A 17,527-nucleotide genomic window follows, 5' to 3' on the forward strand; every position below is an offset into this window, starting at 1 on the left:
ATAGCGTAAATATCTTTTTGTAAAATTAAAACTATGGTCGGGTTATGCTTGTAAGCAATGTTTCGACACTTTTAGTCTGGGGACAACGGCATTCGTCAGTAAGGTTGACCCTACGCCCCGCCCACTGCTCACTCTCGAACCGTCGGAAGAGCGAGAAACCGACAGGCAGCGGCCGGAAACAACGTCATATTCGAAAGACGGCCAGCGACGTGCACTGCCGCTTCGCTGTTTCCCAGTTTTCTGGACGGAGTTACGAATTAAGCAGACCCGTAATCTAAACTTTATTAATCTTATTTTCTCAAGTTGCTTCCGCGTGGATTTTTACCCATAACGCCAACTTGTTTTTAAGTTATTACAGAGAACGCCTTACATTCCGGGCGTTTTCGTCGACGGAAGAGGACCTTGCCGAACCCTCCATCTATTCCCCGGTCCCTGCCCTATAGACCGAAGTCTTATATCATTATCGCCAACTGAGCTTTCAATACCCTCCTCCTCACCCATCTCTCAGCGCACAGGCGGCTCGCATTTGGCGTCGACTGCACACCAACACCTTCTATAACAATTCGATACTCCACTACATCTCTCCCTCCACTTACCCCTACAACTGGTCCTCTTGCTCCGTCCCGAACACTACCTACCACCTGGTCTGGGAATGCCCCTACGCGCCAAACCCCATTCCTTCCCCATCTCCTGAGCAGTTTGAGCGCGAGCCGGCCAGCTGACGGTGCGAGGACCAAGAACGCCTAATCGCTCGCGCCCAAGTTGCTGCGCTAGCTCGCGGCTATCTTGACTAAGAAAGCCACCCACTTTATGCTCAATAAACATTTTCCAATCCAATCCAATCCAATCCGAGAACGACTCTTGAACAATCGAGATTTCCTAAGAGAGATTTTATAACTACTGCATTGCCTTTATCAGTAGTTCGGGCCGGCCGTGTCGTCGGTGCTTTGTGCTTCTTACTTAAACAAATACGTTGACGCGCCAAGTTCCTCAACCAATAAAACAATGTACCGTTCCGCAACGCTGTAGGTTCTCCAAACAACTTGCGCATTTAGATAACTTAGATAACAACTTAGATAACTAAGTATGCAGGTTTCGCGCGTCGTTAGCAAGAAATGAAATGAGCTGGAAAGCATGAAGCGGTTTAGGCACGCGGAAGCGCCCCGCACACAAGCCGGCCGTGCATGCCGGTACGGCATACGAAGCAGCTCGAGCCGTGCAGGCCGCGTCAGCAACCACTGGTCACTGCTCTACAAAATCAAAGCAACCGAGAGAAAGTAAACATGCAAGAGAATGGAAAATACTGTGGTGAAAGCTTGTGCTAGGGGTTGTCATCCGAGGAGATTTCGAAAGCGCGGGTCAAATTTGTGCCGCAATGCTAAGGCAACACTTCTCTACGCGGACTGGCTGGCGGCCGCGGAAGCTGGTGAGCGACCCGGCACAGCACCTGCATGAGCGCGCGATGTGGCGGAGGTCCTAAGAATGGCGCTACTTGTGCGCAACTATCCAAACAGCACCGATCGCTAAAATGGCACTCACCGTGGAAATACCGCCCGCATGCGAGAAAATGGATGATAGTGCAATTAAGAACTGTATTATGGATTGTCATTCGCAACTGTAGTGATAGCAGCGAGCAAATATCTGCCTCGATACTAAGCCTAAAGTTCTTAAAATACGGACCCCAAGATGGGTACGAGCTGCTGGGGGACTACGCTGTTCTCAAACTCGTCGCGCGCCAGCGTGTTTCATTTGGGTTCTCCAAAAGTTTTAAAGGCGGGGGGGGGGGCAACCATCGGTTTCCCTACTTTAAAGGGAGAGACTGACAATTTTAGATGCAAAGCATCTCTTAGTCGACCCTCCGTCGTCCGTCGGCGTCCGGCGTCCGCACCTCTCCTCCTCTCCACACCACCTGTGATAACACCACTCTCTCCCCTCCTCCTCTCCACACCACCTGTGCGCTAGCGCGCGCTGCTCCTCTTCTTCCCTCTCCACACCAGCTGTTCAATCACGCGCATGTTCGCTGCTCCTCCTCTCCACTCCCTCTGCCCAGCAAATAAACCCGGTCTGCGCTCCGCTCAGTTGCTTCTTCGGTGTAGTAGCGTAGACACGTGTAGTAGCGTAGACACGTAGACACGTGCAGACACGTGTAGTAGCGTATTAAATGTCTTCTTTATTTATCGAGTTGTGGGGAACGTTTTGCGGCTTCTCGTTCTCGAAGCGAGGAATCCGCTGTTTGACGCTGGCGTTTCCAAGCGTTGCCACGTTGCCGAACGCCATCTGTATCAGCTACTCGCCGCTGGCGTTTCAAAGCGGCTTCTCGTTCTCGAAGCGAGGAATCCGCTGCTCGACGCTGCCGTTTACGTTCGGCGTCGCGAGCTCTTCTCTATGCAGCCTTGTCTTCGGAGGTGCTCGCGGTTCTGACAGGGTGCTGGCTGGCGCTAGTTAAAGGTGTGCCAGCCAGTTCGCTGACGGAATCGTTGGCGTTGGCATATCCAAGCAATATCCAAGCATAAATGCATATCCAAGTGATTGCGCTGTAAGCTTGAGTTCTAAATCATGTTCGCATTAGGAGAATGATGCCATTTATACAAAAACCTGTTCACAATCTTTACCCTAATAATAAAACGTGGACGCTAGAAAACTAAATGAATATTTGAATGGCCTGTGACCTTCATTGTGGCCGCACAATGATTAGTTCATGGTTTTCTGTACTTTGCCCGAAATTTTTGAGATGGAAGCCGGCGACGTCCGAGCGGATAAGAACCGCTGCCTGTCCTACAGGAGTAGGCGAAGCACCACGGCTGGAATCGGTAATGGTGGGGTCGCCATAGGTGGTGTACCCCGATAGTCGAGGAATGCATCGGGTTTCCTGGAGAAGTATATTGAGCATGAGTATAATGAGCTGTCATAATCTCTGTTCCGACCTCGGCCGTGAACGTGGCCTCACCAAATTATAGAGGGTTTACTGAGGTCTCGCCGGTAAAGGCAAACGTCGCTCTACGCTCTTCGCTACACTTACCCTACATAATCCACCTGACAGTGTGGAACATAACCTCATCACCACAGTCTTCCCCAACGCCTGCTTGAATCCGCCTCCTGCCCCCCCCCCCCCCCCCCGCTTCCTGCAAATGTAAGTTCATACCTTAATGAGGACCTATACAGCACTGTCACTCTTCCTGAACTTGACGCCACTCTTCACCAAGGCAAACTCCATTCTGCGATTAGTCATGGGGGTCTTACATGGCAGCACCTTCGTAACCTGGACGAGAACACCGAGCTGGTACTCTTTGAATTTTTTGATGACCACTGGGCGACAGCGACTGTTCCCGATACTCACGTAGATCTTGGTTCGCTCCATTCCCAAACCCAACAAGGGTCCGGCTCAACTCTCTAACCTACTCTAACCTACGCTCCATCTCACCGAAAGACCAAACAACAGAATGCAACACTATCTCGAGTCCGTACAGCCCTGGTTTCATCCATCCCAAACTGGCTTTCGTCCGCACCTCAGCACCCACGACTGCCTTTGGCTCCTCCGCACAGTCATTAACCGTACATCACGTGTCGGTAACCCGGACTATGTTCTTACCATCGACATGCGAAAGGCGTTCGATAATGTCAGTCAAGCCACCATTCTTATCAAACTGGCTTATGCATATCCAAGCCAACGGGCTGAAAATTGGATAAAAAACTTTCGGGAAAATCGGCCTATTTAGCTTAGTGGCACGCACCCCAGATAGAGCCCCAGAGACTATTTCTTGGCTAGGGGGTACCCCAGGGTGCCATCCTCAGGCCCGTGCTTTTCAATTTGGCAATGACTCGAATCGCGGGTCAGCTAGAGACGCATATCACCTCACGTTTTGCAATCTACGCTAATGACCTCAGAGTGTGGACTGAGGCAGCTGGCTATCCAGACGTCGAAATTATGATTATTGCACTTCAAGCAGCGGCTGCTAGCCTTGCCCAAAGCCTCCCTTCAATTAGGATAGAGTTGGCTCCTGACAAGACAGAGTTTTTACTCGTTCATGGGCTACATTACCTGCCATGTCACTCCCATCATGTAATTTACCTGGCCGGAACGCCAATCCAAAACATGTGCGACCAGGTTCGCATCTTGGGAATCCAATTGGGCAGCCACAACAGTTCCAGACGTTTTATCACTCAACTGAGATGCAACTTGAAACCAATGCTGCATTTTATCTCTAGGATGTATAATAGGTATGGTGGAGCTAGTCAGCCTGCTTGCCTCGCGCTCACTCGAGGAGTTGCCCTTGGTCGAATTCTGTATGGCGCCCCTGCACATGACGTCCATCCAGCTCACATGAAGCAACTTCAAATTCTACATCGTGCGTCCCTGCGGACGATCACAGGCCTCCCACGGCACCCAAGGATCTGCGCTTCAGAGAAAGCTGCTCCTCTACTCCACCTCCCCTGCTAGACATTCTTGAAGAGACCCGGAAAGACCATCAACTCCGGCGCACGCTCATTATCTAGGGTGCTGCAGTTACTGCATGGGACTCTCAAACGCAACTAACCGGACCCATGCCATCTCCTGCCACTTCCCCCTTGGACTCGAGGCACCGTGGCTTCTTCGCAATTGTCTCATATCCCTCGAGCTAGCGTCGTTCCACGTCTGTGCGCTCTCCGCCGATGCATGGCACAAAATCTACCACACCAGGTGGACATATTTACAGGCGCAAGTCCACAAGGCAACTCTATCACTTTGGCGTGGCACTCTGAAGAACGCCCTAATCTTAGCAGCGCCACTACTATGGCTACCATCACCCTGTCATCTCTCCAAGCCGAGCTCCATGGAGCCCTGGATCACATGACCTACATGGCTCGTGCACTACCACCACCCAGAGTCCGCCGCCTCCTCCTCACTGATTCCCATGACGCCATCAGAGAATTCGTTAGGGTTTACTCTGATCACCTTACCTTTCATCGCATCGAGAATATTGTAAACCTACTGGCGCGAAAGGGAACGCAAGTCTGCGTATCCTGGATTCCAGGGCATGTGACCCTGGGGGTCGGCAATCACGCTGCTCATAATGCAGCGCGGGAAAGCCTTCAGCCCACACCTCCCTTGATTGCTCCCGATCTTGAACCTGACCCAGGTCTACATTCGCTCCTTCAAGTGGTTTATGCTAAACATTCTCGCAGAAAGCGGCTTGCTGAAAAGACTCCGAAGGGCTACCTGCATGGTGTCCCAAACCTACATCGTTCCGCAAAAGTCTTTGCTAACAAGACAATAGCTAATGCTGCCCTCACACCCTCCACACTGCAGAAATGGTTCCAATTGGACTCTTCAGCCTCTCCGTACTGTACCCATTGCCAGTAAAATGCTTTTTCAGACCTCAAGCACCTTAATTGGCACTGTGCAGCTTTCGCATCTTCTCATAATTCTTTACCTAATAATCTGCCTACATATTGTCCCCTGATGACCCTCATTACGAAGACCCAAATTTTCTGCATGCTCTAGGTGTGTTTTTCATTAAGAGTGGCCTGGCAAGAGTAGTAAGAGAGGGGGTCTACACTGCCCTGCCCCCCCCCCCCCAAAGAAATCACTGACCATATATCTCCAACCAGTCATCTCTAACGATTGAGTGATCCCCTCTCCCTCTCCTCCCTTCTTCCCCTTCCCCAACTACGGCCATGTGGCCTCCCCAATCTTAATAAATGTCATTCAATTCAATTGATGTGCGTCGCCGAAGCCACTTCGGCGTTTCAGCCCCACCAGAAATTGTGGTCACCCCCATGTACATGACCTACAGATCTATACAAACCAGCGAGCTTCTAGGGTAACGCAAGTGTGAATCCGTATTACCAAAAGATTTCGATAGCTATGTTGACTGCATCATTTTAAGCTTTAAAAATACTTCACTTTGGCTCGGCTCAACTTCAGCCGGAGCCATGCGTCTGTTTGTACAGGAAGAAGGTCGGAGTCGCCGACATAATTTCAAAAGACGAGTCCTAAAAAAATGGTTCAATGGGTACTCTCTTGATGCACTGATAACCCGGAACATTAGTTCGTGCTTGTGCTGTGACAGCAGTATGTCATTACCATTGCATGATTGCCATTTTCGTTGCACCGACGTATTTAACCTCGTTTTTTTTTATGTTCAGAGCAAGCCGGCACTGAGAAACGTTTGCCAGTCTTTAAAGGTTATTCTGATTGAATCAAAATCAAGCATGACCAAAAGTTTGATGCGGGGATTCAGCGAAATCTCACATTTCACTAGCCAGAGGAAGCAACTAAAATCCAAAATATGGAGAAATAAAAAGCAGGCGAAAAGCGAACACGCCCGCTTGTACGAGGTTTAGGCTTACGTTAAAAACACCCAGGTGGTCAAAATTAATCCGGAGCCTCATTGCGCGAGCTGCGTCGGCACGTCAAACACTACAAACAATCGATGAAGGAAATGAAATAATTGGAATACGTGAATATCCCTCTCTACCACCTGCTGGAATCATCCAAACTACCCAGCACGTCGTCCATACTTCCTTTTAACGGCAGGATCGAATGAGAGGAGAATTCCGTGCTTAGACATTGCAATTAAAGATATTTCTCGTATGTTTTACTTTCTAAAAGTCTTTACCATCCCTTACTAAGTAAGTTTGAGGAAAGCGCTGAAGGTTTCTAACATCAAAACTTCGTCAAAAGTGCGTCAAAACCTTCGGTGAAATTGCGTCCGACCGAAGATGAAAGTGCGTCAAACCGATCGTCGAACTTTCAGAAACAAATCGCAAACGAAGACCGAACACATGCGACGATTTCTCGCGCACTACAAACAATGTAAATTTATACCGATTGGTGGTTTATGCGATGAAGGTATACTATAGCACTCCTACTTCATGATCGGTGCGTGTATAGTTTTATCCAGAACCACATAGTTCTGGCGATTTTCAACTAACCGTTTTGAAACGATGGAGACACAGGTAAGTAAGTATTGTTGAATAAGGCGGACTTCGCCTTGCATAGCTGCCGCCAATTTCTCCGCCTAATCGTCCGCAATACCATATCAAAACTCTCAAAGTCATCACACCTCCCTTAGTCCTAAAATAACAGACACACAATGTCACCACACCTCGCTTAGTCCTGTGGACTGCAAGAATCCGAGTAGGAGATGAGACACCTCTCTTCGCACAATCCAGTGGTCCCTAGGAAAAATAATGTCCTCCGATGTAGCATGGGGCACTCCTAACTTCTGGAGATCCCGAGAAAAGTTCATCCGCTCAGGGTTGCTTTTCGAGCACTTCATAATGAAGTGATCAATGTCACCAGTCACACTGCACGATGGGCACAAAGGGGATGAAACAATGTTGATTTTATGTAGCCAAGCTGGTGTACGGGCTGAGTCTGTTCTTACTCGGTGGAGCAGACAGGCTTCACGCATGCACCGTGGTGTGTCCGGAGATCGAATCACGGCTTTACGTTCGACAAACCAGTCTATAGAGAAACGTATTAATTTTCTGACAGGACCCAACAGTCCAATTAATGAATTCAGTGTTTGCTATGAAGGAAGCAAGGCAGCCCATTCAAGCTTTTCCCATAACGCTGTTTCCAGAAAAATCAACGCGGAACCAAGCATGTGCTGAAGACGGGCCACGTCCTTTCCCGAACAAAACACATTTTTTTTCCCCCAAAGTCTGCCTAATGCGTTTTTGAAGGAGCACGACATCCCATCAAGGTCAGGAAGTGCCTTGTGGTAATATTCAAGATTGACATTACTAATATCGCGAACGATGTACATCTTTGTTCGTGGTCAGTGCTACGCCGCCCTCTCGACAGGCGTGACAGGCTTTTATTATGAACCAATGATGAAAGAATGACAACGGGAACGGTGTTACTCCGTCCTTAATTAGCTGCTGTAACAATGAAAGTCTACTAATGTATTTGCCGCTGTGTAATTGCGTGGATAATGATGTGTTCCACGTCACTACGGTTTCCTTTCCGTAAATCCTAATCAGTCGGGAATTCATTAACCTCACTTTCTTGCCTGCCTTCAAAACACACGTTACTTCACGTTTTCCTTTCCAAAAATATGATTCTGTTGAAGCAGCCAGAGTAAGCTAAGAATAAATGACAAAAATTTCGGATTTAATCTGCTTGATATTGCCATTTTTCTGGAGAGCGGGCCAGAATACTGTGCACAAAATATTATACACCACATAACTGTTCCTTAAGAGCCAGCCGTTGGGCTAAGACAAAATTGATTAAACTCATAAGATCGTCCCTAATGTAGCGCGTTCCGAACTGCCTGAAATTCGGGCATTTTTTTCATTGGCCAAATAAAATTCCTTGCGGAGCTAAAGTATGGTTACGGTCTTTGCAAGCGATAGCCTGACGCTACGTTTTTTGCAGCTACATAGCATTTGCGTATCTTTCGTCTGTTATGTTTCTTCGCCTATTGCCTCGAATTACTTCCGCGGGCTCTTTATGGCTACATCGTACTTCGTCTCTTCCTTTGCCTTCATATTGCCGTCTTGTGGCCCAAAAAACCCCAGTAGGCAGACTGGTGGCACCCGGCGCGGCATGACCAGAATTAAAATAGCGCACCTGGAGTACGCTGAGGTGTTATATTTTCAATCCGTTACGTTCCCCTGCCACGGGCACAAAGTGTGTTAACTGTGGTTTCAACGATGGAAAAATGCCGTGATAGCGGAGTGCGAACACTCTGGGATCGTGCTGTAAAGCTCCTGCTTCAAATCCCATGCAAACTCTCATATGTTTTCAGCTTACTTTGTACAATGGCGGCCATTTTCGGTACCAGGCAACAACTACAAAAAAAAAACGTCGCCACCCAGCCCTGCGACAGTGGATGCCCAGCAAAGCTGTTGTAAACCAGTACAAATGGTGATGAAGGAGGGTATGAAATGTTTCTTGTCGTCTCGGCGGGCGTTTCGCTTGCTTTCCGCTCGGCTGGTGTCATTAGAGAAGGGTACAGAGTATCGGCACTTTTTTTCCTATTGTTCCGTACCACCGCCAGGATCATTGGCCAGTTCGCATTACATGATATTTCTTTTACATTGCAACGGTTTATGGGCGCCTCCATTTTGTTGTTGTGGGTTTTTGTAGGACAACTGTGGTAGGCTTAGCTTGTCCTTTCTGCTCTGCGGCTGGGCGCGGCTGACGTCACTCCCAATGCGAAAAAAAGAAGACGCGGTAACAGCATTTCAAAAGCAGAAGTGTGTCGGAAGATGCAGAGAAAAGGTAAAGGAAAGGCAGAAATGTTAACCTGGCTACGGCCTATTATGCTATCCCACACGTGAGAAAGGGGAACAACGAGAAAAAAGAAAAAAAAAGAAAGGTACGGACAGAGAAAGGTACGGACAGAGGGTAAAGTGGTGTGCCAGGCGGTTCGGCACTATAGGAAAAACGTTCAGTGAGTTCATAGAGGGTAGATTTTGTGCTATAGTCTTCTGGACAAGTCCGTCGTTTTTAGAAAACACGGGAGCGATTTTGTCGCCTTGTGCGTAGATTCCGGAGAAGGGCAGTGGCCAAGGATTTTCTCCTCAGAGAACGGGCGCCAAGAGTTTATCTTCCGTAGAGTTAAGAGAGTTTGCTTCTTTTCGATGAAAAACGTGGACAGTCGCATAGGACATGTCGTACGGTCTCTGGTGTGTCACAGTCTTCGCGCGCCTCACTGGCTGCCATTACAATCAAATGGGAGTAAGCATTTGTCAATGCGACTCCAAGCCAGAGACGACAAAGAATGGTTGCATCAGACCCTGGTAGGCCTAATAGAAAGAGACGCGGAAGATGCGGGTTCAAGGCAATAATACTAGCGCTCGTGAACTCTTGGGTAGTCCATTTGGATAGCGTGGACTACCGGGCAAGTTTGTGGAGAGTCCTAGCTGCATCCGTTCTGGATAAAGGAATAATATGGTCTCCGTTTTTTGCTGTGCAAGCAGGCGGCAGCGTTTGCACTTTCGTTTCCGACAACGCCGCAATGACGACTGTGCCGCCAAAGCGGGTCATTACATTGCCTTCGAGCGGCAGCTTCGTTAGGGTTGTTAACAAACTAGCAGGTCGAAGTTACGGGTGAGACCATCCGCAACGACAATCTGGCAACACTAATGGACGACAATATTGTAGCAGCGTAATTTGGTCCACCACCGCTACTGTTGCACGATGAGTCCGGCGATGAAGCACTCGAAGGTTTCAGATGTTGTAACGTTAACTGGTTTAATTATTGACACTTCTATTTAAAACATAGAGACAAAACGTTACAGCTGTTACATAAAAATAGGAGAAAACAGGCAATCAAGAGGACTTAACGAAACATAGTTGGTGAACGAAGGGCTCCCGGCGTCTGGCCCTGACGACCGGCAGCAAGTGGCTCCCCTGGTGCAGCTGCCGTCCTTCGCCTCAATATCCGGCGGAGCCGCGTTATATCCGCGTCAAGCGGTCCGGTGGGCGACGTATTGGGGGAGGAGGAAGTGCTTGTTGGGGGTGGCGGGAAGGGGAGATAGAGGCCGATAACTCTCTGGAAAAAAGTGCATCCTGGAGCGCGCGGACCGCGGGAAACAAGAAACACCCGCAGCCAATCCGCGAGACGCTTCTTAGCACCAATCAGAACACAGACACAAGGTTTGAACCGCAACATGTGCGCTTGGAGAATTATGGGTGTAAAGAAAGTAGTTCATACGAAACAGACTAAAGTAGGCAGTGGAAAAGACGGAGGGGTCGTATGAAGTGCACTGAGGACCCGGAGCCCGAAGGCGACCAGCGCACACGCCACCGGGGATATGGAGCGCCGCGGCCGCAGCTGGGACGATGGTCCCCCTCGACAACCGCGCTCTCCGGTCGGTCAGCGCGCAAAGACACACTCCGCATGCGTTTCTTAGAAAAAACGGGGCTAGGCGGCCGAAGAGGTGCGGTACAAAATAGAAAAAGAAACTGAATGGGGGCTCCACGACAATATGGCCGCCGTTGGTGACATGCGTGCCTGACTGGCGATTGTCTAATACTTTATCGACTGTCACTACGCTCGGCTTCTCTGGCGACAAATTCTGGGTCCTGCCTAGCCTGATGCACGCGCTCGGTGTCTTGGGCAAGAACGCCTCTATTGGGCAACACTAGTCCTGCCTAGCCTTCGAAGATAATTTGCAAACATAATCTTTACCAGAAACACATGGCGGGATGGCCCATTGTTCTCAGGCTCCGTATCATCCATAACGTGGTTTGGATGCTTGTTTTTTGGTTTCCTTAATCGAATTCTAAGTTCTATGCTGTATGCCTCATTAGCATGACGCATGCGATGGGCGTCTAAGTCCTTGGCACCTTGGTCTTTTTGCGCACAGAGTTTTTATTTGGCCACGACGAAGAAGCCGTTGTGTGTAGAGGTATGCAGCTTTGCTGCAAAAACCGACGGTTTCTGGCACAACGGCGCACCTAAGGCCTTATAACATTGTGCAGGAAACCCGGTCCATACGGACAATACCAGAGCAGTTATACAACTAAAATGTTTGTGCGAGTATCCAGCTTACATCTTGCGTGTACACCTCAGCAATATGAAAATTTGGTGGTGAGTTTGTGATGCATCCTGAACTACAGCACAACTGCAGACACGGAGGAGAACAATAGGACAAACATAGCGCTGACTTACAAATGAACTTGATTTTCTAAGAAAACGCCCAATATAAACTAACCTGAAAAAAACAGAACATAGAAAAACACACACGAAAAGCAGGAACAAAATACCGCGACTAATCGTTGCCGACACGTGTCCTGTTAAGATAGTCCAGCTTCTTCTTCTGAGTGCAATTGAGGCTACACTGATACAAAGCTCCCCCAAGCGTTCTTCGGCTAAATATATTCTTCGTGGGTGCAATTGAGGCTACACTGATACAAAGTTCCCCTAAGAGTTCGTTTGGCTAAATATATTCCTCGTGATTGGTATTGAGGCTACACTGATACAAAGTTCCCCCGACAGTTCTTTCGGCTATAAATATTCTTCGTGAGTGCTATTGATGTTACGCTGATAAAAAGCTCCCCCAAGCGTTCTTTCGGCTAAATATATTCTTCGTGGGTGCAATTGAGGCTACACTGATACAAAGTTCCCCCAAAAATTCTTTCGGCTGAATATATTCTTCGTGAGTGAAATTGAGGCTACACTGATACAAAGCTCCCCTGAGTGTTATTTCATCTATCTCGATGCTTTCCCCAGTAGGCCTGCCCAAGGTTTTGCCGATAACATGACAACTTTCAAACTGTGGCTCCCAGCCACATGCGCTGAAGTGGGTGGCCAGATCACCATCTGCGTTGTTTTAACCTTATCGTGGTGTTCCCGCAGGCGGTCATTGGGACAGCTTCCGGTTTGACCGATTTACCTCATTCCATAACTTAAGGGCAGGTCGTTCAGTACGCTTTCTATGCAATACACGAAGGGCCTCCGGTGCTTCATCTGACACACGGATTTAGCCTCCCTTTAACTGTGGTTCATTCTGCAGAACGCCGGCAGCTTCTTGCGGGGCTTAACTTCGTTCCGACGCCAGCCGAGAACGCGGCATGCAATGCAAACTACCCATAAAAAGTGCATTTGAGCCCGGGCGAGTGAAAATTCTTACAATTATAAGTTCTGCCCCTTGGCACAAGTGCAAGGCAACATTCCATTCTGAAGCCAACGCGTTCGCAACTCACGCAGCTTCGAGATGCGGCTCGGCTGCTTTAGCTTTCGACGTATAGTTTGAGAAGTTTCCTACTCCACTTTGGTGTTGTACCACGCAAGAGTAACAGAGAGGCCATGCGACTCTTTAGCCTCAACGAAGCGAAAACCTGGCTCACCTACTTAGCATGAATGTAATGAAAGTATGGCTTCGTCTCGAATCGATAGTCTTTGGGTGCGAGATAAGGCCCTCGGTATGCTTGCGGCCACTGGCGATGGCTGCTGCGCAGTACGCTTTGCCTTTAACTTGTCTATGTGCAGAACTCCCTTTTGGGAGGGAAACAGTATTTATTGAAAAAATAATGAACTTTTCATGAGAAATTGCCTTTCTTATAAGAAAAAAATTGTACTTTTGTTAAAAAAATATAAAGTGGTCACTTGAGGCAACCACCTCGCGGGAAGGGTCTACCAGGGACTTCCGGTGGAAGGCCCCAAAGCAGCCCTCTTTTCCCCGCAGGCACAACCTTGGGGACATTGCACGTTTCACACATGCATGTCATTTTGAGGGCTGGGATTTTGTACTGCACATACTACTGCACATACCGTACTTGCACATAAAGCACATGTGCACATGCATAGTGGTTACTCTAGGTGACCAAACTTCAGTGACACCGGGCTCTTTACTAATTGATTTCAGAACCTCATTTATAACTTGCATAGTATTAGCTACGCATACAACATGTCGGAGAAGAGGGCGCTACTAGGCGCTTTTCTGGATGGCTGCGACATGCACTCCGTCTTTTAAAGTGTTTATCGACGTTCCTACCGGGTGTATTGGACTTTTGAGGTGACCACGTTCTTCGTGGACATCGTCAAAACTTGTGCGTACCTTCTGATACCTGATTTACCCCCCTAGGAGGACATCACAGACGTTTTTCGTGGCACGCCGCGTTAAGCCTAACGCTCACCGAGCCGGGTTCCAGTGGCGTGGTCGCCGCCGGGGAACGCGGCACGAGCGACTGGAGCACGTCGGCTGCTTCAGCATGGCCACCGGAGTTCAACCGGGCACCCTACAGCTCAGGAACGCCTTTTAATTGCTCGCCGAGACTGCCCACACAGCAGTCACTCACACTCCGCACGATACGCAAGCTGGCCGACCCAATCAAGATGCTCAAGTGGAGGCGCAAGATATGGAAGGAGATGAAGTTGACCAAGCCGCTGGCCCCTGGACCCCGTGGCAACGGCGTCGCCCAACCCGCAAGACGGCCATCACAAGACTGGACAGGGTGAGTAGACCCCGCTCCCTACTTTTGCTCAGGCCACTCACGAAAATCAGCGTACGAGACATTCCCGGAATTGCCCTTGCTACACTTATAGGGACTACAGCTCCTTCTGAGGAGCATGCAGATTTATCTACTCATAGGTATGACGTAGCCGGCAACTGCATTCAGATCACCGTTTATGACGTTGAGCATGCAACAAGACTGAGCAATGCCACCAGACTCAGGTACACGTACAACGCCGGAAACCTTAGTGTTCCTATAGAGGTCGAAATGTCCCCCCATCGCCCCAACACGTCCAGAGGCGTCATCACGGTTGAACCGGACGACGACAATGCCACGATACTCCAATGGCTCCACTGTGAGCAAGCTGAGGTCCTCGCAGCCCAGCGCATTGGCAAAACCAATCGGGCCGTAATCACTTTCGATTCGCCAACCCTTCCTTGTGTGGTCAAGTACTACATGGCTATCGTACCAGTGTCGCCGTATGCACCCAAACGCATGGTTTGCTTCAACTGCCACAGCATTGGGCATATGGCTAAATATTGCCCCAAGCAGCCAGTCTGCCGCAAATGTGGCCACGTGCATGCCGATGATGACGCATGTGAGCGCACACTCTTCTGTGTTGCGTGCCAGGAAAATGGGCACCTTGCGGTCAACCCCACATCTCCTAGCAGAGTGGCTTCTGAGAAATCTAAGCAGGAACGCAAAGCAAACTCACGGCAGGACAACAAAGAACCGGGTGTATCTTGGTCCCACATAATACGTGGGCACGCCTACACTTCGAACACATCCAGTCAACCCACCAAGGAGCCTCCACCTGTGTCGTCCTTAACAAACGGTGCTGTCAATCAAGCGATTCTTGCTCAGTTGGAAAGCTTACGTCATGAAATGCAACAGCTACGGGCGGAAAACCGCCGCCTCAAAGAGGAGTTGGCGGCACTTCGGCAGGGTCCGCCTTCTTCGCAGACTTCGCAATTGGCGTCCTCAGCAGACACCCTCAAACAGTCTACTGCCCAGAAGTCCCGCCCAAAAAGTTCCTCGCGTCCGAGCCGCAGCAAGAGCGTTAAGCGCACACCTTCTTCCCAGATGGCGCGAAAAAAAAAACGTAGACACGTCTGAGGTGATGCAAGTCTTGGCACTCATTCGAGGTGACCTTCAACGGGAGCGCCTCTCTCGCCAGGAAGCAATTGAGAAAATACGCATTCGGTCGGAACAACACATCAAACAAGCCACAGCTATGATTAAGTATCTTACTCGCCGGATATCTGAGTCGGAATCTTGTGAGGAACCGTTACGAAAGGTTGCGCATCCCAAAACTGGTCCGCAATGAAGCACTCGTTGCAAATCTTACAATGGAACTGTCGGCGTTTCATTTAGTCCGCTCCTATTCTCAGCAGTCGCGTCGCTCAAATTTCACCCCTCGTTATACTCCTCCAGAAAACCCGATGCATCCCTCGCCTATCGGGGTACCCTTACAAAAATGGATTCTGAGTTTCAATTCTTTTCCTGTTGAGTTTTTATTGAATCAACAGAAACTTAATTCCAACTCAATTGGCTATTGAGATGTGTCAGTACAAACTCAAAAGGATTTTTATTGAGCAAACGCAACACAAAACCAATTGACACGAGTCAATTGAAACTGTTTGGAGAACCAATGGACAAAACTCATCAGGCTCAAACATACACTTTGAAGGGTTATTTTTTTCAGCGCTGCCCACTGTGTCTACGGAATTAAGACTACTAGGTTACTTTTATGCTTTTTTTATTTTACATTGACATTTCTATTGAGTGCAGTCAATAAAAAGTCAACAAGGTTTCAATAGACAAACCTCAACAGAATGTCAAATGACTTCCTTTAATTGAAACTCAATAGAGTTTCTACTGACAAAACTAAGTAGGATTGAGAGTCGAACTAGTTGGTGAACATACATTGTTGAAAATTATACCGGTGTCCTTCTTTCTTTTCCATGTTTTATGGTTCGCGCTTAATTTTCAACACTGATCAAACTCCGTAGGGTAATCCAGTAGCCTTTACCAGCAGCATATCTTTGCACAAATAATAATTATACCTGCTAAGTGGGGAAATCAATTGTATTGGACAATTTTTGAATGCATTTCCTCAAATACTGCCGCAACATGGTTTGCACAAAACAATGGAGGAAATAAACATTGACAAAACTCCAGTGACTCATCTCTTCTGGCACGTGACTCCCGCGGAAACGTTTCCTTGCTATAGCAGCTGATTTTCTTCTTTATACCTTAGCACACATTGACATAATGGGTGAGCAATCTTGAGTACTACTAAGGTTCCGCTTTGGGGCGCTTTAGCGGCAGTGGAGATATTCGAAGTCAGTCTTCCGGGAAGGTTGGTGCGGAATCATGAAGCATGCATATCTCGGCCGGGAAAAAACAGAAAGGCGAGGGGGGGGGGGCTACAAGGCTACACATCTCGGGTCCCAGTTCTGGGGACAAAAAAAAAAGTCATAACTCCTCCTACCTCTTTTCACACATACCATGCTCAGGGGTGAGACAGCCCAAACAGATTTGGGAGCAGTTTTCGGAGCAGCAAAATTTCGATTTTGGAGCAGAAGAATTTTGATTTGGAGCAGTTAGGGACATTTATTACATTGTCTTGTGAGCTTAAAAAATCATTATTTCACCAATTTGCAGGGTCAAGTGCACATTTCAATCAGTTTTGAATACACAGAACACTCAAACAGCCTTACATGAAAGAGTTTTTAAGAGTATCACAAAGTACTAACTGCACTACCTTTTCCTTAATTGGTGATATTGTGTTGCGCCTGCACACAACACTGACAACAAAACTGCCGTTAACGTTAGAGAGTTTTAGCAGTCCGTCTGTTCTGTTGGTTACTTTGTTACCGGGTTTACCGCACCGGTCTGCGCCTGCGCGCGCGGAAGGGCGAGGAGGCGCGGGCAACTAATCCCCCTACGGCTTACTACGGCTACGAATGCCCAAGTGCCCAGACGAGTCCTGGTGAGCACGGTAACTACGTACACAACGGAACAGACGGACTGCTAAAACTCTTATCAAATTTAAGGGCTCCGCAATTGTGGCGTTTTTTTTTGCTGTTTGAATGCTAAAATTATTATTTTTGTAATCCCAGGTTGTGTTGTACGAACGACTGTAGTCACGGCAACACTTGAGCAGCTTCGAGCTAATGGTCGCATAGCCCAACCAGCCTACCCATTTCAGTCCCCGGGGCGCAGGTTCACCCTATGGCCATTTGAGTAGCGGTTTAGCCACCTAGATTTTGGCATTAAATTTCACTTTGCATACATCAAGTGTTATAGTCGCGTTCTATGGCAACCGTGTAGTCCTGCAGCTATTGGGCGCTGCCTGAACAGGTCGCGGCGCCGCAGCACAGCCCGCAACTTTCGTGTCGACCGTTCCATCCCCGTGGCTCGCGATCGCGCTTCGAAGCACAGCAACACCTCAACATTTTACAACAGCACAACAAGCCAAAAAATTCACTTCACGAACCCGATTATAGACGCGAGCACCACGTTTCGCACTCAAGGACAAACCACGCCGAAGTCGTAGGCCCCAATTTCAATGAACTTTTTTCAACCGCCCAACTTCCTGTAATCTGACACCAATCTCAAACCATA

Source organism: Haemaphysalis longicornis, unplaced genomic scaffold (assembly GCF_048455015.1).
Source record: "Haemaphysalis longicornis isolate Haplotype H1 unplaced genomic scaffold, Haemaphysalis longicornis Haplotype H1 scaffold_9, whole genome shotgun sequence".
Taxonomy (NCBI): Eukaryota; Metazoa; Arthropoda; class Arachnida; order Ixodida; family Ixodidae; genus Haemaphysalis; species Haemaphysalis longicornis.